At 37.2% G+C, this 25,829-nt stretch overlaps 1 non-coding gene across 1 annotated transcript; it reads right to left on the bottom strand.

Annotated features, from left to right (window-relative positions):
- Positions 1-3,819: 3,819 nt before the first annotated feature.
- On the bottom strand, positions 3,820-3,926 carry LOC125119052 (U6 spliceosomal RNA). Its single transcript, XR_007133008.1, has one exon. It is a non-coding gene; the product is annotated as a U6 spliceosomal RNA (small nuclear RNA).
- Positions 3,927-25,829: the final 21,903 nt, after the last annotated feature.

Raw genomic sequence — 25,829 nt, 5'->3', positions numbered from 1 at the left:
CATTGCTGTGGCTATCGTGTAGGCCAGCAACTGCAGCTCCAATTCAACCCCTAGCCCAGGAATTTCCATATGCTGCAGGTGTGGCCCTAAAAAGGGGAAAAAAAATATAACCCTAGCTCTTTGAAATTTGTTTCCAAGTTTCCAGTCACTAGAGTCAGTCAACTTATTTTTCAAAATTGATTGTAAGCATCATTATATCAAGAGTGATGAACAGCCATAAAAAAGCAGGCAATATCCTATGGTAGAATAAAGTTTCAACAAAGGATACAAAATATGTATCTTTAAGGCTGCTGGCCCTGAAGCTCATAGTACCCCCATAACTTTAATTCTGACCTTCTTTCAAAGATTTGAGTTTAAATCTAACTTTGAAAATGACACCAAGGTAGTCGAAGCACATATAAATGTTAAAACTACTTAAAGCCAATGAGGTGGTCATTATTTCATATCTCAAAAGATACTGATGTGAAGAACTCCACTCCAATCACCTTATGACAAAACCAGAAGTGTTTAACTTCTAATATTTTACTCATTAAACATGCATGCCTACTTTTCTTTCTCATAGAACAAATAGCTTTGTTTTAAGTAGTTACTTTGAAAAAGTCTATATAGACTAAAGTTGAAATCATTTTTAAATAACTTCTCGATTCAGAAATAATCGTGGTACTGTGAATTGAGGCAAAATTTCTCATCTCATTACCTTGATTTAAAAAATATATATTGTGGGAGCCCTTGGAAAATAATTACTAAGTTTTTTGAGACAAGTAGCTTGAATTTAAAATTGGCCCAAGGGTGTGACAAACTTTAAAGTCAGGTAAACTCATCTGATTTCTTTTCTAAGCAAATGATCCAGTGTTCACATAAGCATACAAAATATACAACTTCAAGGCAAATAAGCACATGCTAAGCTTTTACAAATAAGTAGATTGCAACAATATGAATTAAAAATAAAAATACAGTGCAAGTGACTGAAGTCCATGAAGTAATACATTTTATTTGCAACATGAAAGGTACTTTAAATTCATTCAGCAATACTTTATTGGGCATTTGCTATACGCTAGAAAGAATACAAAGCTTCAGAGATAAAGGGATGAATAAGACACCTAAGATACCCTCCTGTTCTCAAGGAGCTTGTAGAGATGAAGACAAGGAGAGAGGTATGATAAAGCATGCCATCAAAGCATAGAGTCAGGGCACCCAACTCAGCCTGGGGTAACCAAATGAATGGTTTCCATGGCTGCATCTTTAAAGATGAGTTGTAGGTGTCCAGGAAGTAAGAATGGACTAGGATGCATAAAGGTGTATCTGTGTAAGAAAGAAGTTGCATCTACTTCCACTTGATGGTCTCACTTATTTAGGTAAAGCAAGGGTAAAAGTCATTGGCCGAGTAGTGGTGCCCTCAGAAGAAAGACTTCAAAGAACTATCAATCCTCACCAAAAGAAACTGTGTCTCAGTCTGCAGACCATGATTATTTTACAGAGTATATTTGCCAATATTTGCCAGACTTCTCTTATCTGGTTCTGTTTCAAAATATAGCCCATTTGAAATAAAGCTGACCCAGCTCATAGAGTTGCAAGAAATAACTCTGCAAAGAGAAAGGCTATTACAATGTTAAGTAATTATAATGCCCGTAATGTTTCCAGGTTTGCTACCATCTAAATTGATGTGTGACCTTGCACAGATCATTTAACCTCTCTGCTACAGATGTCATCGGTAATCTGGGAGTAATATCACAAATGTTACAAAAATGTGAGGCTTCATAAAGCACTCTGAAACTCCAATGAAGGGATTATATATGCATAAAGTACATTATGATTATGAGAACTAATAATAAATTGTTTCTTGGCGCTTGACATACCAATTAGAGGCGCAACCTGTTCTGGAGAATTAGAGGAGTTGAAGCTAAGTTGAGGATTCTGTTTCTCATTCCATTGTGGCTTATAAATAGAGTGATCATACAATTTTTTTTAGTCCCAATCAGGACATGATGGACTTTGAAGGAACACACTAAGCAGATGGGGTGCCCGGCCAACAGGCATAAATGAGGACGATCCTAAGCAAATAAGGACGTAGAGTCACATTACTTACCCATTTGTTCCTTCATTGTTTGGGCATATGTAGCATCTTCTACAAAGCTCAAAGTCCTCTCTGGGAAATTCCAAGTGTGACAGTTGCCATTTGTGCAGAGTTCATGACAGTATCAAAGCATGTGTATAGGCATTTTAACAGGGACACAAAGAGCGCAGTTATTTTACTGCATTCCACGCCTTCAGCCCAAGCTTTAAAATGGGGCTCTCATAACTATTTACATAGTCTCTAATCATGCATTCATCTCACCTTCATTTTCAGAGACATCCTTTGACCTAAAGATGCATTCACCATGTTAGCAGAAGGTATTTGCCATGCCCTCTGTAGGTAAAAATGTGGTGGGTTTGAGCTCTGGCTTACACAAGTCACTGCACAGCTCTGAGCCTCAGTTACCCCATATGGGAATGCAAATGTTCTCTAGCTTCCCCCAACATGTACAAATACATACACACACAGACACACACACACACCATTCATCACATTGAGAAGCAGCAACAAGGAGAAAAGGCAAGACAGCTGGAAGTGACATTGGGGAGGTAAAGATGCTGTATAAAAATGGAAGGAGGGAGAAGACATTTGGGCGGGAAGGGAAAGAGAAGCAGAGCCAAGCACAGTGCAGCGGGCAGCCTGAATTGCCATGCACAATTGTGATGGCTAGTCATGGTCATGGGGCTGTGAAGGCAAGGAAAAGAAATGCCTTTTAAAAGTCATTTCCACTTTACACCTTCAACCTGTAAAAAAGTTTAATATTATGAGGTCAGTCAATAATTTGCAAGATCATTAAACTCCTACAATAGAAAGAAAGAAGTCATTAAGTCTCCTAGACTTTCTTAGTGGCAAGTCTCAAAAGGATGTAGTAGAAGTTGGTTACTAGGTGTAGAAATCAAGTTCAGAAGACAGCTCTCCCCAATAGTCTCCCTGGATAACAAATGGGCTGGAGCAATTTGAGACATGGACTTATTCAAATGAGAATGATCTTATGTCTGCTTCAAAAGCACAGCTTTCACATAGTGCCAACTCAGAAGACATAAAAAACAATATATATATCAATATGATTTGATCAAAGAAATGAGCTTGTTTCATTACTTATTTCCAGGCTAACCCTTCACAATTGCTTGAGTAGAGCTGATAAACCCAGACAAATGAACCTTGAACCCAAGACCCAAAAGGTAGAGAATTGTTGTGGTATTGAAGCATGCTAACTAGGAAGCAGCAAAGTGTACACAGGGCAGGATAGGAGAGGAAAAATATATAAAACCTTAAGCCTTCCCTGTATAACTAGCAGGATAAGATAGAAAAAAAAGCTTTGGACTAACTATTAGGATACCTATACATTATGCTTGCTCCCATAATTTAGTCAGGAAGCATTTACTGAACACCAAGTATGTGCCAGACACTGCATCTTATGTTAGGGAAATGAAAAGTAATAGAATTTGAGCATAGAATGTATGGACTGGGGTGGGGAAAGGAATAAAAAAATTGGCAAGGTAAGTAGGCTGGGAGGCATCCTTGACCTTGATTCCTAATAATATTCCTTATTTTTACTTACACTAGTTTGAGTTGGCTTCGGTCACTTTTTTTTACTAGCATTTTATTTTGAATTTATTTTTTTTTCTAAATTAAAGTATGGTTGATTTACAATGTTTCTTCAATTTCTGTTGTACCATGAAGTGACCCAATCACACACAGTTCCCTGTGCTGCGCGGTAGGGCCCCAATGCCCATCCATTCCAAAAAAATACGGAACGCTTCACGAATTTGCGTGTCACCCTTGCGCAGGGGACATGGTAATTTTCTCTGTATTGTTCCAATTTTAGTATACGTGCTGCTGAGGCAAGCACGCTTCTGTCACTTTTAATCTGAAGCTTCTTGCCTAAGATAATGAATTAAAAATTTTCTGCCTGATCTACACTGGAACAGCAACAGTATGAATTAAAATGAAGGTTAACATACAAAGTATAGCTCAAAGGTAGACACAGAAGAACTGATATGAGATTTGTCATCTCAGCAACCCGAATTTCTTTCGCAATATATCTGTTTGTGTTGTCTTATGTTTATAGTACTCTCGGGCTGTTACCCTTTTTGGCTTGTTGAGGGGGAATATTTAAGTTTGTGGACTATTTTCTACATATAAATCTTTATTCCATAATGAGGTGTTCAGTGAAAGCCTAAACATTGCTTTTTACTATTTTGATTGTTTTTCCTCTCGTAAAGCTGGAAATTCTATTTCACGGCCATATCAGACATCCTAGAGAAGACAGGGAACAGAAAATCCTCCCTTCTTGGCTAAGAGAACTCGTGAAATAACAATGGCAGAAGAAGAAAAAGAACAAGCAGCAGCAGCAGAAGTGGTAGCAGCTTCACTCAAATCTATTACCTATATCAGTGCTTAACTTTACTTATAGACCTCATCATTAAAAATAAGTTCTGACCCAGTGGCTATGCTGGCTATATAATAAATGCTGCCCCAAATGAAGTGTCTGTCCATGTGTGCAACATAATTTGCTTACCCCTTTGGAAACAGAAAAATAATTTTCTCAAGTATAAATACTAGTGGAAGAATTTCTTCCAGCATTTTCATTCATTTTAGATGCTACTTGTGATAACTGGGCTTTCAATGAGGCTATTTATATACTGTGTCATGATGCTGATTTTCTGTCTGCATATGTATCTCCCCTTTTTTTCCCCTATTTTTGGAGGGGATTTTTTTTATCTCCCTTCTATGTAAAAAAAAAATTAAAGAAAGAATTTTTTTAAATTCCCAAAATAAAAAATGGAGTGACAAAGTAATGAAGTTTACTATATCCCAAAGCCAAAATTTACTTTGGACTCCCTGCCCTTCAAATCCTTTTCATCCTCATGGACCAGCACTGAATATAGAAACCATTAATCAGACCTCAGCTCCTGGGTACTAGGGACAATGCAATTTTGCCCCCAAGCCAGACATAATACAATCTGACCTATATTGGCTGATTGGTCTACTTGCCACTCCGTGTGCTGGAAATAACAGGGTCAGGCTGACTGGTGACACATGGGGTGACCCACTGAAATTAGAAAAAAGAGGAAAAAGGAGTTACTTCTTCCTCTTTTGCCTTTCCCAGAAACCCTCAAGTGAGAACAAAGGATAAAACTGAAAGACTTTAGAAGAGCAAAAGGAAACAGAAGAGACCAGACCATGTCTGCAGGAGGCTGCCTCATTCATGTCAGAGTCTGTCAGGTGTTAGAAGGAAGTGTCTGAAATAATCATTCACTTCATCTTTCTATCTCCCCCTTAGGGGGAGCTTATCCTATTTACCTTGACCCCCAATCTTCATTTCCACAGCCATGTCCTCAGTCAGGCTGTCATCATTCCCTGCCTATATGATTCTAGCAGCCTTCTGGTGGGTTTCCTTCTGCCCCATTTTTTTTTTTTTTTTTTTTTGGCTAGGCCCATGGCATGTAGAAGTTCCCAGACCAGTGATGGAGCCCATGCCACAGCAGTGACAATGCTGGATCCTTAACCCACTGCCCCAGGCAAGCTTGTTTGCTACTCCTATATTTAACCTTATTAAATGTCATTTTCTTTAGATTTATCCTATGCTAAATAACCTACAACAGATTCTTTTCATCCATTGACTCAAATTGAAATTCTTTCCTTCATTTTTTTTTAAATTCCCTTGTCCCAACTCTACTCTGTCACAATGTTTCTTATCTCATGTTTTAGAGTTTCATAATCAGTCCTTCCTTTAGAGTCCAATAGTTGCCTTGATTGTAGCAGAAATAGTATATGTGTGTACAATAACACTATATATGAGGCATTTGCATTATTTTGACAATTGCTGTCTTTAAAATGGAGGTTGAATGGAAGGAAAGTGTGAGGAGAAGGAACTTAGAAGGAGGCAAAGCACCAAAGACAAACCCAGATCAATGTTCATCCCTCTCAGCACTGTTGTCACCATTAAGTAAAGAATACAGTGTTTGTTAAGTGCCAACTATGTGCCAGGCCCTTTCAGCTGTGTCATTTCATTGAAGACTAACGGCCCTTGAGGCAGGTACAGGAGCCCTTATCTTACAGATGAGGAAACTAAGATTCATAAGAGGATAAAAAGCAAGTAAACCAGGACTATCTCCAAGCCAAACCCCCTTCCATTTATTGCGCTATCTTAAACGAGGTGACATAGAAGTGGTCTATATTGATTAGATCCTCTCCTGGATCTGAACCCAGCCTTCAGATAAAGTGGATTAAGAAAGGAAGATCATGAATGTAGTTGTCTTCCTTTCAATAGTGCATTTAGAGATCCTCCTGGGGATCTAAAAACAGAAAACAAACCACAGAATCTTTTTTTTCTTTTTTGGCTGCCCCTCAGCATATATGGAGTTCCTGGGCCAGGGATCAGATCTGAGCCACAGCTGTGACCTAAGCTGCAGCTGCAGCAACACCGGATCCTTAACCTACTGTTCTGGGCCGGGTATTGAATCTGTGTCCCAGCACTCCCAAGATGTTACCAATCTCACTGTGCCACAGCAGGAATGCCTAAATCACAAATTCTTATCAGTAGCAACTTGGGCCACACAAATATACCTCTGAGGAAAATCAAAATACAATGATTACTTTCAAAATCTAAAATAAAAAATGAAGGTGTTCCTGCTGTGGTGACGCAGGTTAGTGATCCTGTTTCTGTGGTGGCCCAGGTTCCATCCCTGGCCTGCTGCAGTGCGTTAAGCATCCGGCATTGCTGCAGCTGTGGTGTAGGCTGCAGCTGTGACTCCAGTTCAATCTCTGGCCTAGGAAGTTCCATATGCCACAGATGTGGCCAAAATAAATGAATAAATAAATAAAAATTTAAGAAATTGAAATAAAATGCAAATGAATTTCCCTTCAATGCAATTATTTTTAAGTTAAAATGTAACTCATTAATTGAAAATAAAATTTAAAAGGGCTGTTGAAGGTTATTTGATCTTATTGCCCTGTAAAATATTCCTGCCCTTTCTTGCATGGTCAATGAGCACAGCTGCTCCCTTCCACAGCAACTCCTACCACCCTGCAATACTACTCAAGGGTAGCATCAAGAGCAGATTAAACTCATCAGTTCCTTACTCTAGATTTTCTTCTGTTGATGCAGCTTAAGAAAGTATTACCTTCACCAGCAGTCATATCAAACTAGTGATGTATACTGAATTTAAAAATCAGCTAAAAGCGCTTAAAGTCATTTTCAAGTATGGCTGCAAAGTCACACTTCCTGCAATGTGTCCTTACACAGCTGAATTGCTTTTTCGGGTGGGGTTTGGGAAGCCTAGTGCAGTATCCTCTGGTTATCTCTGCTAAAAATGTATTTTGTTAGATTCAGTCTGTCAAGAGACTAGTCAAGGATGATGTGCAGTTTCTTGACTTTGGTAACTGGTCAATGCCGTTCATAGAGATAGGAAACTCAAAAAGGAGAGCAGACGTAGGGGGAAGTGTCAAGGTCATTTTGGATGTGTTAATCTTGAGCTCTCTGTGCAAATCCAAGAGAAGAGGTCTGGGACTCAGAGCTCTGGGAATCATTAGTTAATTGGTAGGAATTTAAGTAATGAAATCATCCAGAGGATCAAATGCTTAGGAATACTAGCTTTTAGGGTATAGTTTATGTAAGTTTAGGGAGAAGAGACTGTAAAGGTTGCAAGGAGCAGTCAGAGGTAGAAGAAATTTTGTGGAGTTGTGGAGCAAGAGTATTTCAAGAAGCAGTCACCACACTAATATAATCAACTAATCCTTACCAAAGGAGGTGAGAATATACAATGGGAAAAAAGAGAGCCTCTTCAATAAATGGTGTGGGAAAACTGGACAGCTACACACAAAAGAATTAAACTGAGCTATTTCACCATAAATAAAAATAAACTTAAAATGGACTGAGTTAAATGTAAGACCTGAAACCATAGAAACTCTAGAAGAAAACACAGGGAGCACATTCTTCGACATCGGTCATATATATATATATATATATATAGCTTTTTAGGGCCGCGCCCACAGCATATGGAAGTTCCCAGCCTAGGGGTTGAAATCAGAGCTACAGCTGTACAGCTGCCAGCCTACACCACAGCCATAGCAATGCGGGATCTGAGGCACATCTGCATCCTACACCACAGCTCATGGCAAAGCCAGATCCTTAACCCACTGAGCAAGGCCAGGGATCAAACCCTCAACCTCATGGACACTGGTCAGATTCGTTTCCACTGAGCCACGTGGGAACTCCATAGCAATATATTTTGGATGTCTTCTCAGCCAAGGGAAACAAAAGCAAAATTAAAAAATGAGACTACATCAAACTAGAAAGCTTGTGCACAGCCAAGGAAACCATCGACAAAACAAAAAAGCCTACCGAATGGGAGAAAATACTTACAAACAATAGATCCCATAAGGAGTTAATACCCAAAATATACAAGGAACTCAAACAACTCAATATCAAAAAACAAACACCCTGATTTAAAAAATGGGCAGAGGACTTGAACAGACATTTTTCCAAAGAAGGCATACACATGGCCAACAGACACATGAAAAGATGCTCAACATTACCAATCATCAGAGAAATACCAGTTAAAATCACCATGTGGTATCACCTTACACCGGTTAGAATGGCTAGCATCAAAAAGACCACAACAAAAAAAGTGTTGATAAGGATGTGGAGAAAAGGGTGGGATTGTAAATTTTCACAATCACTATGGCAAAGAGTATGGAGGGTCCACAAAAAATTAAAACTAGAACTGCCATATGATGATCCAGCAATTTCACTTTTGGGTATTTACCTGAAGAAAACAAAGACGCTAGTTGAAAAAGGTACATGCACTCCAATGTTCATTGCAGCATTATTTACAATAGCCAAGATGTGAAGGCAACCTAAGTGTCCATTGATTGATGAGTGGGTTATATATACAATGCAATATTACTCAGCCATAAAGGAATGAAATCTTGCCATTTGTGACAACACGGATGGATCTAGAGGGTATGATGCTAAGTGAAAAAGGTCAGACAAAGACAAATGCTGTATGATCTCACTTATACGTAGGAAAAAAACCAAACAATACAAAATGAAAATAATCTTAGATACAGATTAACAAACAAGTTGTTGACAGAAGGGAGGGGATGGGTGGAAGGCTGAAATAGGGTAAGGGAATTAAAAGGTATAGATCTCCAGTAATATAATAAATAAGTCACAGGGATGTAATACACAGCATAAGAAATATGATAATAATATTGTAATAATTTTGTTTGGGGACAGATGGTTAATAGATTATCATGCTGATCGTTTCATAATGTATGCAAATATCTTATTATGTAGTACACAGGAAACATAATATTGACATCAACTCTATTTCAGTTTTAAAAAATTTTAAATAAAAAATAAAAAGTTAATAAGTCAATTCACCTAAGAGAAAAGTCATATAATCCTAAAGCAAAAAAAAAAAAAGTTTTGATTAATCAAATAAAGACTATCAATTTTAAAAAAAGAAGTAAATTGTGTCAAAAGTAACTAAAGAATATCTAGGAAGAAAAATGAAACACTGTGGTCTGGGTAGCCTCTGCCTATGCAATTTCCCTGATCTCCTTCATCAATAAAAGTAATGGCCTGTTATGATTTTTCTTGGTGACTTCGTGCTGGATTTGCTGGATCATTGCTTTCTCTAATAAGAGCTTACATACCTTCATAACTCCTTCTCAGTTCATGCACAAATTTGAACACATATCCATTGGTCTGTAAAGGACTCATTTTCTTTTTCTTATTGACTATGGGAATGACATTTCTCTGTTCTAATCTTTTGGTATAATCTTTTGGTGTATTTCCCCATTCTCAACAATCAACAGACATGTTGAGCAATCTCATCTATAAAATCTCTTAGAACCCTGGTGTGCGATGTCCCTGGATCAGGGGCTATATATTTATTTAGAAGAACACTTCTTGTGTTCTTTAAAATTTTTTTCACATATCTTGGACTTCTATTCCCAATATTCATTCCCAATATTCATCCTGCCATTTTTAGAAAAATATTATTCCCTTCCACTAAAGGACGTAAGCAAAATAATTTGATTTAAAAAAAAAAAACCCTCAAATGCCATCATAGTAATTTAGTCAATTTGTCAGGAGACTAACGTCACTCAGTTTCAAAATTCTAAAGGTAAGATGTATTCAAGTTCATTCCTAATAGCCTGCAAAGGACTGTTGCTACCAATGTTCTATTAGCTATAACAGGGATGCATATTTAATTCCCTTCAAATTACATTGAAACTTTACGGCATCATAACCTCAGATAGCAGATTTTTATGATCTTATTTAATGGAATTAAATCTTTCAACATTCTCATAAATTATGAAATGGGTGACATTGCCTCTGCTAGTTTAGCCAGAACTAGAACTATGAAGCATTTTAATTATAGATACGAAGAGTACTGAAGTTAAAAATGCCTTAATCTTAGAATAGGAAATATGAGAGCAGATTGCACCTTTACCTATAAGCCTTGAAAAAACAATTCTATTTTGAGGCAAATTTGCAAATTAACACAGAACTCACAGATGAGAATAAGAAGAGAAGCCAGTAGCTTTCTTGCCAGTTCCTTCTGGCTCTTAGCAGGAGATTCTAGTTGCCACTTCTGAGAACTTAATCCTTATTTCATACCCCTCGCACATACCAGAAAAACTGTCTCTCCTCATGCCAAAATCTTCTTCCATTTCAAAGGTCTGAAGTCATATTTCTGGTTTCTCCTATTTTTAATTATGTTTGATAAAATCCTCACGCTCCTTCCCCCTGCTTAACCAATACCTACTCATCCCTCCCCTTTCCTCCTCCCTCATGCAGGGTTGTCTGGGAAAATCAGCACAAAGAGATCCAACTAGACGATTCATCTTTCAGTCACACAACTCTTTTCAGAGGTGCAGATCTTTGGAAAGCTGATGGGAATATCCTTTCCAACAGCAATTCAGGAGTTAACCCTCAACCAAACAACTCTCTTAAATAATTCAGAAATAGAGTTTTTAAAACAAAATGGCAGAGAAAATGTAGAGCATAATGTCTATATATCACTGTACTGAAAACTCCAGAGATACCCCTGCTGCTTTCCAAGCAGATGGAGATCCCACTCTATCCAAGGTTTTGTCTGTTGGCTCTTTTAATGAGGCTGGTGCCACTGATTCTGGCAGAGTGAAACGGAGAAAGGCAAGGATTTTGCTGATTCACAGCTTTCTGGCATTTCTGCTGCTCAAGCTCTTTTTTAGGGGCTCATATTTTGTTTGGTTTTATTTAGTTAATCCCAAATGTAATCAAATTTGTATTCTCTGAAGTTTAATGGACTACTCTCGGATGACAAATTCTTTGAAAGTCATTTCAGGATCTTGAACCATAAAATGCCTAATTCTCATGATGACACCAAATCCCAGAAAAAAATCTAAACGAGTTGAAGAAGAGTTACACTTTATTACAGATTCTATGAAAGACAAAGAAAAAATGTTTTAAGTCATGCTCGGTAGGGAATTTAAATAATGTTTTAAAATTAATCACAGAAGTTTAAAGCCTTCAGATTTTAAAGGTCAAATGAAAACTAAACATTACACAAGTAAGAAGGGATTCGTGATTTTAATTTTAACTTTTATTATTTTCAGGTACGAAGATCCCCAGACCAACCATTATATAAAAACATTCACCATGACTAATATTTTTGGTCATTAAAGATCAGAACTATTTTACATAAAAAATTTTTAAAGCATTTCTTTTTTTAACCTTGGATAATTCTGTATAATAAAACAAAATTGGATTTCTATAGCATTTTAAAAAGGCTTTTTAAAAAAATTTTATATTTACCTGTATACTTGTGAATAGGTACAGATGAGGAAATGGAAGCAGAGAAGTTATGTGACTTTTCTTAAGGTCACACAACAAATACATAATATGACCAGTTATAAATTCTATTTGATTATTCACAGCTTTTCTTCTCCGACTACTTCTTAAAAAGAGGAATATGCTTCTTAGTCTCAAGGTCTTTGGTAAATACTACTGTCAAACTCTTTTCCAAAAAGACTGTTCTGATTTGAACTATTGCTTAGCAGTATGTATGGTGTCTCTATGCATGGTCCATGGTCAAAGAGGGAAATTACACTTTTTCCTCCCACATTTTGATGTCCCGTTGTACTGTCATCAACTGGGTCCTTTGCCTTTTTGTTTTGGATTGGTGTACTTGCTATTAGTTATGGAATTGTAGGTGCTAACTTACTCTATACTAATGATGGGAAGTCTGTGTCATTCATGTTTGTGAATATTTTCTCTTATTTGGTTTTCAACTTGTTTATGCAGTGTTTGATTTACAGAAGTTGTGTTATTGTATTTAAACAGATCTATCAGTCTTACCCTTTATTGAATTGCAACTACAATGTAATGCTTAGAAACTCTGGGCCCACTCTATGATAATTTCAATGTCTACCTGTCTTCTTTTCTAGAATTTAAAAGAAACTTTTAATTCCTATAGAATTAGGGTATGATTTTCCCAGGTGTGTCCACTGAGTATGTTGAAACATACAAACTTGTCTTACTAGCTTAAAATGCCACACTGTCTCTCAGATTCATCTCTGGCCACACCACCATTTTCTCTAATCTTTGAATATGTCAAACTCATTCCCATACAAGGATTTAATGTTTGCTATTACCTGGACAATGAGCATGGATCACTCCTTTACTTATGTCAAATCTCCACTTAAACGTTATGCTCTCATAAAACATTTCCCTGAACACTCCATCTAAAATAAAACGGCATTCCAACCCATCACACTCTCCTTGGTCCATTTTAGCACTTAATTCTATCTGAAATTATGTATTTACTTACATACTTGTTTATTGTCTTCTTCATCATCATATGTTTCATGTGTGCAGAGGTTTTTGTCTTCTTATTCAGTTTTTGTATCCCCAGTACCTAGAGAGTGACGTGCAAATATGAAAAGATCAATAAATACCTGCTACACAAATTAATACCAAATGCTCATACTGGTTTGTATCTTTAAGCAATGTCTCATATGTTCCTCTAATTTATTCACCTATTTCAACACCAATTCCAAAATATGTATCCTTATAATATATTTTAAAATCTATAAGGACCTCCTTCTTTTTTTCTTTTAAAAATTATGTCCATGTCTAACCTACTGTATATATTCTTCCAAACGAACATTTTTTTCCATCTCCAAGGAAGTTGACATTCAAAAAACTTTTTATTTGTATTTTTATGCTTTAAAATGTTTTATTTAAATGGATGAGGATGCCAGCCTACCATGATGTTTAGAGAACAGTTTGACAATTTTCTTCCCAGTAGGGTGATAACTTTCTTTGAGAGACACAGCCCTGGGGGGTCCTGGCCAGGAGGATGTGTTTGGCTTTGGGCAAATTGCCTGCATGACTGAACACCCATCAGCCAATTCCATCAGCCGGCCTTGTCGTGGGAGGCTAGGGCAACTTGTTCACATAAAAAAGAGAGCACGTATTGTTGTGTGTGAAAATGAATATAGTATTATTAGTTTTTATAATTATAAAAATTAAGTCAGAAGTAAAGATGATGGATTCAACACATGCATTTACTTTTGGACCTTTCTGAAGCCCTACTAAAACAAGAGTAAAATGATTTTCTTTTTTAAAACAGTCTTCTAGGACCCAAAACACCCTCAAGCAAACAAACAAAACCCCTACAACATCTCCCCAATATCAAACAACAACAATAAAATAAAAACAAGAAAGAAGACTACAGCAACATTTTGGAAGCTAAAAAGCACAGAAATGAGCTAATAAAAAAGCACATCACTTAGCAGAGAGGAGAAAGCTGTGTCCTAAGCTGTCAAGGGAAAAGCCAAAAAGCATCCAATTTATATAACAGAATCCTGCAAAGGCTTAGGAATAGGGAGATCAAGGTTGAAGACCTCCAAACAGGGTAATTACATGATGAGCTGTCCAAGAGCCCATTAGAGCCCGGGATCCTCATCCGACTTCTGTACTCCTGGGGGACTGCCCATCTTCAACGCCAGCAGAGGGCAGCAGTTTTATTATCCAGGGAGGTCAAGGCACTAAGGACTTGAGCATCTGGTTCTCTCTCCACTCTGAACCTTGCGACCGAGGTGAAGGTCTTCAGGGTCCACATGTACACCCTGTCCAGCATCGTGACCTGGTGGTTTCATTGACCTCCCTTATTCAGAAACTTGATACTTTAATTGAACTTCCATTAGCTCATAAATTAATGTGGGTAAATTTGACAGTTAATATTTCTTGGGGGGGGGGGGGCGTGCCTGAGTCCTGTGGAAGTTCCCCGGCCAGGGATCAAACCCACCGCACAGCAGTGATTAAGCCACTGCAGTGACAATGCGGGATTTTTAACCTGCTGCACCACAAGAGAATTCCGACAGTTAGTATTTTTAACCAGGAATAATTTTCCATCTCTCCATTTAGTTGATTCTTCCCCAGTAAGCTGTTATAGTGTCCTTTAGGTAAGTTCCATACATTTCTTCTTGTGTTAATTTCTAAGGATTATATTGTCTTGTTATTGTAAAAGGAATTTCTCATTCTCATTATTTCCTATCTGGTTATAAAGTTAGTGTAAAAATTTAAATATTTATCTATTATATTTATCATACAATTCAAATTTATAATCTTATGAATATTCAATATATTAATCTATCAACAATTAGAACTTATGAAAAATATCCCACAATAATGTAGTTTTGTCAACTGCTCTTTTTTTTTTTTCCTGGATTTTTTTCTTTATTGTGGTAAAATATACATAACATAAAACATATCATTTCAGCCATTTTTGAAAAAATGTGTATAATTCAGCGGCATTAAGTACATCCACAATATTGTGCAACCATCACCACTATCCACTTCTAAAACTTTTCATCACCCCAAACAGAAGTTCCATATCCATGAAACAGTAACTCCCCATTCTTTCTCCCCCCAGCCCCTGGTAACCTCTTATCTACTTTCTATCTCTATGGATTTACCTCATTTAAGCAGAATCATACAATGCTTGTCAATTTGTGTCTGATTTAGTTTACCTAGCATAATATTTTCAGGGTTCATTCATATTGTAGCAGGTATCAGAGTTATCCTTTTTAAGGCTGAATAATGTTCCATCGTATGTATGTGCCACATTTTGCTTATCCAGTCATCTGTTGATGGACATTTGTGTTGTTTCTACATTTTTGCTACTGTAAATAATGTTGCTTAAAAATATTGATACACAAGTATCTGTCTGAGTCCCTGCTTTCAGTTATTTGGGGCACATACCTAGGTGTGGAACTGCTGGATCATATGGTAATTCCATGTTTGTTAGGAAACATCAAACTGTTTTCCACAGTGGCTGTACCACTTTACATTCTTACCAACAGTACACAGGTTTCCAATTTCTCCACACCCCTGTCAACATGTTATTTTCCAGTTTTCGAACCTGGCTATTTTAAGGGATGTGAAGTGGTCTCTCACTGTGGTTTTAATTTGCGTTAGTGATGCTGAACTTCTTTTCATATGCTCATTGACCACTTGTATATCTTTGGAGAAATGTCTGTTCCAGTCCTTTGCACATTTTTTTTGGCATGTGTATTGGATTTTGTTGTTGTTATTATTGTAATTGAGTAGTAGGAGTTATTTATATATTTTGGATATTAATCCCTTATCTGATCTATGATTTGCAGATATCTTCTTCCATTCTGTGGGTTATCATTTCACTCTCTTAATAGGGTCCACTGATGCACAGTTTTTAATTTTGATGAAATCCAATTGATCTATTCTTTCTTTTGTTGCCTGTGCTTTTGGTGAAGCAAATCACCAAGAAATCATCACCAAATCCAGTGTCATGAAGATTTTTCCCTGTTTTTATCTAAGGGTTTTATAATTTTAGTTCTCACATTTAGGTTTGATCTATTTTAATTTTTATTTTAATTTTTGTATATGTGCTCTTTCATTTCTAATAAATTTTGCTGTTTGTTTTTAGCTTTATTGTTGTTAATTGGTTGCAGGAGGTTAGTGACTGGTATGGTTGGAAAACAGTATTATTGTATTTTTGATTTGTAACACTTTTTTTTGGTTTGTTATATGATTTAAAATACAAATGCATAAAACAATAATTATAAATCCATGTTCATTGTCAAATGATAACAGGATGTAATTTATGAAAACAAGATAAAGAAGAAGCAGAAATGTTTAGATGCAGTTAATGATGCTGAAGCTAAATTCATATCAATTCAAAATATATTGTTATAAACTTAGGATGTTAACTGCAATCTACTTGGAACCACAGGAAAATTAAAGGAAGAGGGAATTTAAATGGCATGCTAGAGGAAATCAAACATGAAAGAAGGCATTATTGGAGGAATTGAGAATCAAAAGCTATATAAGAGATACAGAAAACAAATAGCAAAATGATAGAAGTGGGTCCTTTAATACCAGTCAACACTTTAAATATAAATAGAAAAAATTCACCAATTAAATACAGTTTGGAAGATTGGTTATAAAAAATGATCCTTTCATTTGTTTTCTTTTTCAGCTCTAGAATTTCCTTTTGGTTACTATTTATAATTTCTCTCTTTATTGATATTATTTTTCATATACTGTTCTCCTGGTGTCCCCTAGTTCTGTGCCCAAGGTTTCTTTTAATTTTTGAGCCTACTTAAGACAGTTAACTTAGTCTTTGTTTAATAAGTCCAAGGTTTGGCTTTCCTTAGGGCAGTTTTGATTAATTTCTTTTTTTTTTCCTGTGAATGTGCCATTCTTTCTTGTTTCTTTGAATGCCACATAATTTTCCTATTGGAAACTGCATACTTTGAATATTATAATATGGTAATTCTGGATATCATATTCTCCTCCCTTTCTGTTTATTATTTTTACTATTTTTTTGTCTTTTTTTTTTTTTGCTATTTCTTTGGGCCGCTCCTGCAGCATATGGAGGTTCCCAGGCTAGGGGTCGAATCGGAGCTGCAGCCACTGGCCTACGCCAGAGCCACAGCAACGCGGGATCCGAGCCGCATCTGCGACCTACACCACAGCTCACGGCAACGCTGGATCGTTAACTCACTGAACAAGGGCAGGGACCGAACCCGCAACCTCATGGTTCCTAGTCGGATTCTTAACCACTGACGGGAACGCCTATTTTTTTTTTACTTTTTTAGTAATTTATTATTATTTTTTTATAATTTTTTTTTATTTTCCCACTGTACAGCAAGGGGGTCAGGTTATCCTTACATGTATACATTACAATTACATTTTTCCCCCACCCTTTGTTCTGTTGCAACATGAGTATCTAGACATAGTTCTCAATGCTACTCAGCAGGATCTCCTTGTAAATCTATTCTAAGTTGTGTCTGATAAGCCCAAGCTCCCCATCCCTCCCACTCCCTCCCCCTCCCCCTCCCATCAGGCAGCCACAAGTCTCTTCTCCAAGTCCATGATTTTCTTTTCTGAGGAGATGTTCATTTGTGCTGGATATTAGATTCCAGTTATAAGTGATATCATATGGTATTTGTCTTTGTCTTTCTGGCTCATTTCACTCAGGATGAGATTCTTTAGTTCCATCCATGTTGCTGCAAATGGCATTATGTCATTCTTTTTTATGGCTGAGTAGTATTCCATTGCGTATCTATACCACCTCTTCCGAATCCAATCCTCTGTCGATGGACATTTGGGTTGTTTCCATGTCTTGGCTATTGTGAATAGTGCTGCAATGAACATGCGGGTGCACGTGTCTCTTTTAAGTCGAGTTTTGTCTGGATAGATGCCCAAGAGTGGGATTGCGGGGTCATATGGAAGTTCTATGGATAGATTTCTAAGGTATCTCCAAACTGTTCTCCATAGTGGCTGTACCAGTTGACATTCCCACCAACAGTGCAGGAGGGTTCCCTTTTCTCCACAGCCCCTCCAGCACTTGTTATTTGTGGATTTATTAATGATGGCCATTCTGACTGGTGTGAGGTGATATCTCATGGTAGTTTTGATTTGCATTTCTCTTATAACCAGCGATGTTGAGCATTTGTTCATGTGTTTGTTGGCCATCTGTATATCTTCTTTGGAGAAATGTCTATTCAGGTCTTTTGCCCATTTTTCCATTGATTGATTGGCTTTTTTGCTGTTGGGTTGTATAAGTTGTTTATATATTTTAGAGATTAAGCCCTTGTCGGTTGCATCATTTGAAACTATTTTCTCCCATTCTGTAAGGTGTCTTTTTGTTTTCTTTTGGGTTTCCTTTGCTGTGCAAAAGCTTTTCAGTTTGATGAGGTCTCATGGGTTTATTTTTGCTCTTGTTTCTATTGCTTTGGGAGACTGACCTGAGAAAATATTCATGATGTTGATGTCAGAGAGTGTTTTGCCTATGTTTTCTTCTAGGAGTTTGATGGTGTCCTGTCGTATATTTAAGTATTTCAGCCATTTTGAGTTTATTTTTGTGCATGGTGTGAGGGTGTGTTCTAGTTTCATTGCTTTGCATGCAGCTGTCCAGGTTTCCCAGCAATGCTTGCTGAATAGACTTTCTTTTTCCCATTTTATGTTCTTGCCTCCCTTGTCCAAGATTAATTGACCATAGGTGTCAGGGTTTATTTCCGGATTCTCTATTCTGTTCCATTGGTCTGTCTGTCTGTTTTGATACCAGTACCACACTGTTTTGATGACTGTGGCTTTGTAGTATTTCTTGAAGTCTGGGAGAGTGATGCCTCCTGCTTGGTTTTTGTTTCTCAGGATTGCTTTGGTGATTCTTGGTCTTTTGTGGTTCCATATAAATGTTTGGATTGTTTGTTCTAGTTCCGTGAAAAATGTCATGGGTAATTTGATAGGGATTGCATTGAATCTGTAGATTGCTTTGGGTAGTATGGCCATTTTTACAATATTGATTTTCCCAGTCCAGGAACATGGAATAGCTTTCCATTTCTTTACATCTTCTTTGATTTCTTTGATTAAAGTTTTATAGTTCTGGGCATATAGGTCCTTTACCTCCTTGGTCAGGTGTATTCCGAGGTATTTGATTTTGTGAGGTGCAATTTTAAAAGGTATTATATCTTTGTATTCCTTTTCTAATATTTCATTGCTGGTATACAGAAATGCAACTGACTTCTGAATGTTAATCTTACATCCTGCTACTTTGCTGAATTTATTAATCAGTTCAAGTAGTTTTGGGGTTGAGTCCTTAGGGTTTTCTATGTATAATATCATGTCATCTGCATACAGTGACAGTTTTATCTCTTCTCTTCCTATATGGCTGCCTTTTATTTCTTTTGTTTGTCTAATTGCTGTGGCTAGGACTTCCAAAACTATGTTGAAGAGCAGTGGTGAGAGTGGGCATCCCTGTCTTGTTCCAGATTTGAGTGAGAAGGCTTTCAGTTTTTCCCCATTGAATATTATATTTGCTGTGGGTTTATCATAAATGGCTTTGATTATGTTCAGGAATGTTCCCTCTATACCCACTTTGGGGAATGCCTATTTTTACTATTTTTTTGTTTTAGTCATTTGTTTAGTGAGTTTTCAGAATTAATTCTATAAAGCATGTATTTTTTTTTAGCTTGGCCTCTGAAGTCTCTGCTTTGTTATCTAAATGGCCAATTAATTACTTGACAGAGATTTCCTTAAATGCCCAGAACTAGTGAGTCTCCATGACCTGTTTAGGAGCTCTTTGCATGTACTGACAGTCAGGCAGTTGACAACTCTGCCTTAGCCTTCACTTCCTGCTTATACAGCACCTCAAGGTTAGCAGAGGTGAGAACTTATGGCCTTCCTTGAGCTACCCTGAGTCCATACACAGTCCTACATGTGTACAGCCTTCAAGATTTCCAGGAATTAGTCAAATATTTTTAAAGCCTCCTATGTTCATTTTTCCTTTTAGCCTTTTGCTTCACCTATTAACATAATCTGAGGCAGCTATGATTTTAAACAACTGCTACTTCTTGTTTTAGACAAATACTCTCAGGACAAAAGCTATTGGAACTTGGATATCTATGTATCCAATCAAACAAAGATGAACCTTACCTATAGAGTGTTCTAGGGAACTCTTGGGTCAAATAATGACAATTTTCCAAAAATGAGGACTTGAAAGAACTTAAAACTCCATTTTGACCATTCCATTTTGACTACTAGTTTGCTGATTTTTACCATGATTGTGGGCCATTTATTTCCAAAACTTTCATGGAGCTAGAGAGAAGAGGATGATAATAATTCAAGTTAAAACACTACAGAGCTCATTATTCTTACTGAGCATCAGCCATTTTCCTTGATTAAGCACTGTTGTGATTGTTGCAAGCATTTGGTTAATATCCAGAGTTCAGAGAAAGTTTATTTTGACAATTTTTGCCAAGGCTCTTGTTATTTTTATGAAGGAGTGGATATTGAGCACTCTTTACTCCACAACTTCTCACTGATGTCACTCTTACTAATTTCATTTTAAAAACAGCTGTGGCTGAATCTTATAAATTTTGATATGTTGAAATTTCTCATTCAGCTCAAAATATTTTAAACTTACAATCGGTTGTTTGTTTAATGGCCACACATGTGGCATATGTAAGTTCCCAGGCTAAAGGTCGAATCAGAGCCACATCTCCAATTTATGTGACAGTTTGTGGCAACACTGGATCCTTAATCCATTGAATGAGGCCAGGGATCAAATCTGCGTCCTTGTGTTCTTAACCCGCTGAGTCACAACAGGAACTCCCAATCAGTTTTTTTTTTTAACCATTTGATCATTCATAGTTGTATTTCTTAATTCTAGATATATGAATATTTCTTAGTTATTTATTTGAATTTTAATATATCCAGTTCAATAATGCTATGATCAGATAGTATGATCTTCATAATTTCAAATTTCATTGTTTCTGCTGAGTATTCAGCTGTCCTCTAATGTTACTCCTCTGGAAGCAATCTGCCTTTATTTTCCTCTGGATACATTTAAGGTTTGCTATTTCTCCATCATTTTCATCAGTTTTACAGCACCTAGATGTAGTTTCATTAGTATTTTATTTTGCGTTGTATTCATAGGGCTTCTTGAATGTAAGAAGAACCTAAGCCTAAAGAGAAAGCTTTGAAAATTCTGCCTTAAATCACTTAAAATGCTGTCCTAAAGTTGACATGCTATTAAAAAAGACCAGGATTAAAATCTATGTGAAGAGAAAATTCCAGCCATCCCAGATGTTCCAAATGAGTCAAGCCCCTTGACAACCTGTCAGCTAAATGCAGCCACATGAGCGAGCCCAGGCAAGATCAGCAGAATAGCCCAGTCACTTCACATTCATAAAATTAATAAATGAAACTTTGTTATCTTAAGCCACTAAGTTTTGGGGGCAGTGTTACATAGTATATTGGTTTTCTACTGCTATTTAAAATTACTCTAAAATTTAGCAACTTAAAACAGGAAACATTTATCACATCACAGTTTCTGAGAGTTTGGGGTCTTGGAACAGCTTAGCTGAGTGTTTCTAGCTCAAGGTCTCTTATGAGGTTGAAGTCAAGCTGTTGGACAGGGCTACAGTCATTACAGAACTTGGCTAGGGTTGGAAAATCTGCTTCCAAACTCACTCACGATTGTTGGCAGGGCCCTGCTCCTTTCTATCGGTTATCCAGAGGCTTCACTTTCTCATTATGTGGGCCTCTCCATAGGCCAGCTCACAGCATGGCAGCTTATTTTTCCCAAAGTGAGTAACCTAAGAGGTAGAGAGTACACAAGACAGAAGCCACAGTCTTTTTTTACCCTAATCTCAGATGTGACATATCATCAGTTCTGCTGTATGCAATTGGTCACATAAGTTAACTTTGGTACTATGTGAGAAGGTATATCCAAGAGTTTGAATACCAGAAATTGGGGATCATGTAGAGTCATGTTGGATGCTGACTACCACACACAGCGATAGAGAACTGAAACAGATGATCACAGAATTATTATTGTTTTTTTTCCACTATGAAAATTACTTTATTGTTTTCTTATAAAAAGTTCCTACTTCCAGGAATGCACGCTGAAGATAGGGGTGTACTATGATGTGGGTTATAAGATTTACTTAAAATATTTCAGCAACAACAATAATAAAAAAAAGGAGTTTCATGGTGGCCTAGTGGGTTAAGAATCCAGTGTTGTCACTGCTGTGGCAGAGGTCTCTGCTGTGGTGTGGGTTTGAACCTTGGCCCAGGAACTTCTGCATGCTATGGACACAGTCAAAAAAAAAAAAACAAAACAAAAAACCTCATAACAATAAGAAGGATAGATAAAGCAAGTGTGGGAAGATCTTAAGTATTGTTGAATATTGTTGATGGGAATAGGGAGTGCATCATCTTATTCCTGTAGGCTTGAAATTTTTCCTCTAAAATTTTAAAATCAACATTTACAATGTTACCAAAAGTGTAATCCTTTGTACTTTTTAGATATCAAATTATTAATGTGTGAGGGAGAACTTATTTTTTTCAAACTACTTTTAAGTATTATACAAGAAAATATAAACAAGGGCTACAGCCATAAGAGGATATTGAGGGTGACTTTTCTTTTTGCCTTTGAATTAATGTTATACAGCCTAAAGCTGAGAACTAAGAGTGGTTAAACTTTCCACATTTTAAGGAAGACCTCCAAGGCCTAATCAATAATTTGGGCCAGATATCTCCCTTAGTTATTAGAGGCTCTGAAATGACTCTCTTAGCCTAAAATACCTCTGCAGGCCACTCCTAAAGTCTACAAGAGCAAAAAGGTAAGTCAGCATTTAGTAAGACCTTAACGGCAAATTACAGCAGCTTTTCTTTCTCCTTCCCCTGAAGGAATAGCAGATAAATATTGCATTTCTTGGCATGATGCTTGTTATAGCCTGCCTGTGGCACTGTCTTAGGAGTGTAGTAGAGGGTAGTGATGGAGATTACGGGGGAGCTTTATATATACCTCCTGGAGTTTGTGTGGTATATGTAGACATATATATGTTGCCTGCTTCTCTCCCAGACGTGTCTGAAGGCAGAGAGTTTGCTAGTACTTCCAGAGCAAGGAGGGAATGTAGTGTGGTGTTTTTGGCAAGAAGAGGAGAACCCTCACACAATACTACCCAGTACCCCATAGGACTGGAGTAAACAGAAAAGGACCTCAGCAGTTCCCTGGAATCCACACAAAGGAGTATAAGGTACAGGATGGACAGATACAGTGAAGCTACCTAGGTAGCCAAAAATTGAGGAAACATCTCAATCAGAGAAGGGGCTGGGTTGTGATTTGTATATATTATCAGCTAAAGAGGAGGCTCAAGGATTATACTCCACTGCCCACTCTCCAGAAAAAAACAAAAACAAAAACAAAAACACAACCAACCAACCAACCGAAAATGTCTGTGGTAGGCATTACCATTATTGATCAATATTCAAATCCTTTTTATCTTGGGACACATGGAACAGTTGTCCGCTGAAGCTATGTGAGGTGGCCATGTGGAGTGAATTGCACTGACCAATGAAATGTGGGCAGAAGTGGCATGTATCACTTCCATATTGAAGAATTTAATTGCCAGTGTTTGGTGCTGCAGCCTACTTTTCCCCACTGCAGTGATTGTTCTTAGAAGTATTTATGGTTGAGGCGCCATATTGATTGAAGCATCCTGGAATGCTGGGGCAACATATGGAGGCATGTGTACCGAGAGTCACCTAGATCCCAGAAGACTTTGTAAAATCAATGAAAAAGGTTTTGTTGTGAGCCACTGAGATTTTGGAGTTATTTACTAGTGTAACAGAGCTTAGAAAATCCTGACTATTAGCAAAAGTCACCAGCAACTGACAGAAGGCTATTTATGTAAGATGATCCCCACAGTCTCTCTCATTCTCTCTTCTATCTCCCAATCCCATAGGAGTTTTATTTGAGGAGGAAGAGGGCAGGTTTCCTGGTGGAGAGATGTCTCCTGATATCACTCTGAGGAAGGCCCTGAATCCAATATGATTTTCAATATTGGAGTTTTTCAATTAGATAACTTATTAAAATAACTGAAATTGGCCAGTGACCAGAAAACCATGGCATCTGGTCAAGATAATTTTAAGGCATTTGTCACCTATTATGGAAGAGATACCAGAAGCAGCATAGTTGGGAGCAATGATGAGAGAGAACAAAAGTTCCATAATTTTAACCCACTAAGATCAGACTGATGAAGATCAGTGAACCAATTACATCTCCTTCAAAGATCAAGAATACACTATATACAGAGAGAACAATTAATGGTAGGTACTTTTCTGCTTCTACCATCTGAAAAGTAGGTACCATTTTTTTTTTCTTTTTGGCCAAGCCTGGGATATGTGGAAGTTCCACGACCAGGGTTCAAATCTATGCCACAGAAGTGACCCAAACTGCTGCAATGACAAGGCTGGATCCCTAACACACTGCAGCACAAGAGAACTCCAGTACCATTGCAGTGTTTTTTTTTGTTTTGTTTTGTTTCATTTTTGTTTTTTTTTACATCATGTCTAAGTAAATGTTTATGAGACATTTTACTAGAGGACAGGGAATCGCAGGATGCAAACTAACTATAGAATAGTCAAATTACAGGTACAATATCTCACCTACTATTTATGCTCAATTGACTTGGTGTAAATCCTTACTCAGTGTTTTCTGCTTTTAATACTTGGTTCTTGTTCAAGATTTTCCTTTTAGCTTTATCTGTGGATTAACACTGTTCTCTCTTGATCACTCTGATTTCTACTTGCCAACCTATACAGTATTTTTTTTTTTTTTACAGATCCCAATACACGTCTTTTATTGTCACAGTCACTTGATGGTTTTAAAAAATCAGCTGAATTCCAGTCTCAAAAAGTACCTATGTAATGTGATACAGGTGCTAATTATGGCTACAATGAAAATCATATCGCATAACAGAAGTGTAAAAACTTAACCTGGTGTACACCTTAAATTCATGCCATGTTTTTTTTTTATTATTCAATGACTTTATTACATTTATAGTTGTACAAAGATCATCAAAATCCAATTTTATAGCATTTCCATCCCACACCCCCAGCACATCCCCCCACCCCCCAAACTGTCTCCTTTGGAGACCATAAGTTTTTCAAAGTCTGCGAGCCAGTATCTATTCTGCAAAGTTCAGTCTGTCCTTTTTTCAGATTCCACATGTCAGGGAAAGCATTTGATGTTGGTGTCTCAATGTACGGCTGACTTCACTTAGCATGATCATTTCTAGGTCCATCCATGTTGCTAACAATGCCAGTATTTCGTTCCTTTTAATGGCTGAGTAATATTCCATTATGTATATGTACTACCTCTTTTTGATTCACTCTTCTGTTGATGGACATTTAGGTTGTTTCCATGTCTTGGCTATTGCAAATAGTGCTGCAATGAACATCGGAGTACATGTGTCTTTGCAAGTCATGGTTTTCTCTGTATAGATGCTCAAGAGTGGGATTGCTGGATTAAATGGTGGTTCTGTTTTTAGTTTTCTGAGGAATCTCCATACTGTTTTCCACAGTGGTTGCACCAATTTACAGTCCCACCAACAGTGTCATAGGGTTCCTTTTTCTCCACCCCCTCTCCAGCACTTATTGTTTGTAGACTTTTGGATGATGGCCATTCTGGCTGGTGTAAGGTGGTACCTCAGAGTGGTTTTGATTTGCATGTCTCTAATAATGAGTGATGTTGAACATCTTTTCCTGTGTTTTTTGGCCATCTGTATGTCGTCTTTGGAGAATTGTCTGTTTAAATTCACACCATGTTATTTGTCAAATGTATTTCAATCCTAGGATATTCGAGGAAATGTTGTCCTTCCTGAGCATTTGCCTCTCACCACCTCCACCACCATC

Source organism: Phacochoerus africanus, chromosome X (genome assembly GCF_016906955.1).
Source record: "Phacochoerus africanus isolate WHEZ1 chromosome X, ROS_Pafr_v1, whole genome shotgun sequence".
NCBI classification, from domain to species: Eukaryota; Metazoa; Chordata; class Mammalia; order Artiodactyla; family Suidae; genus Phacochoerus; species Phacochoerus africanus.
This window is presented reverse-complemented; position numbering and strand designations above follow the sequence as displayed.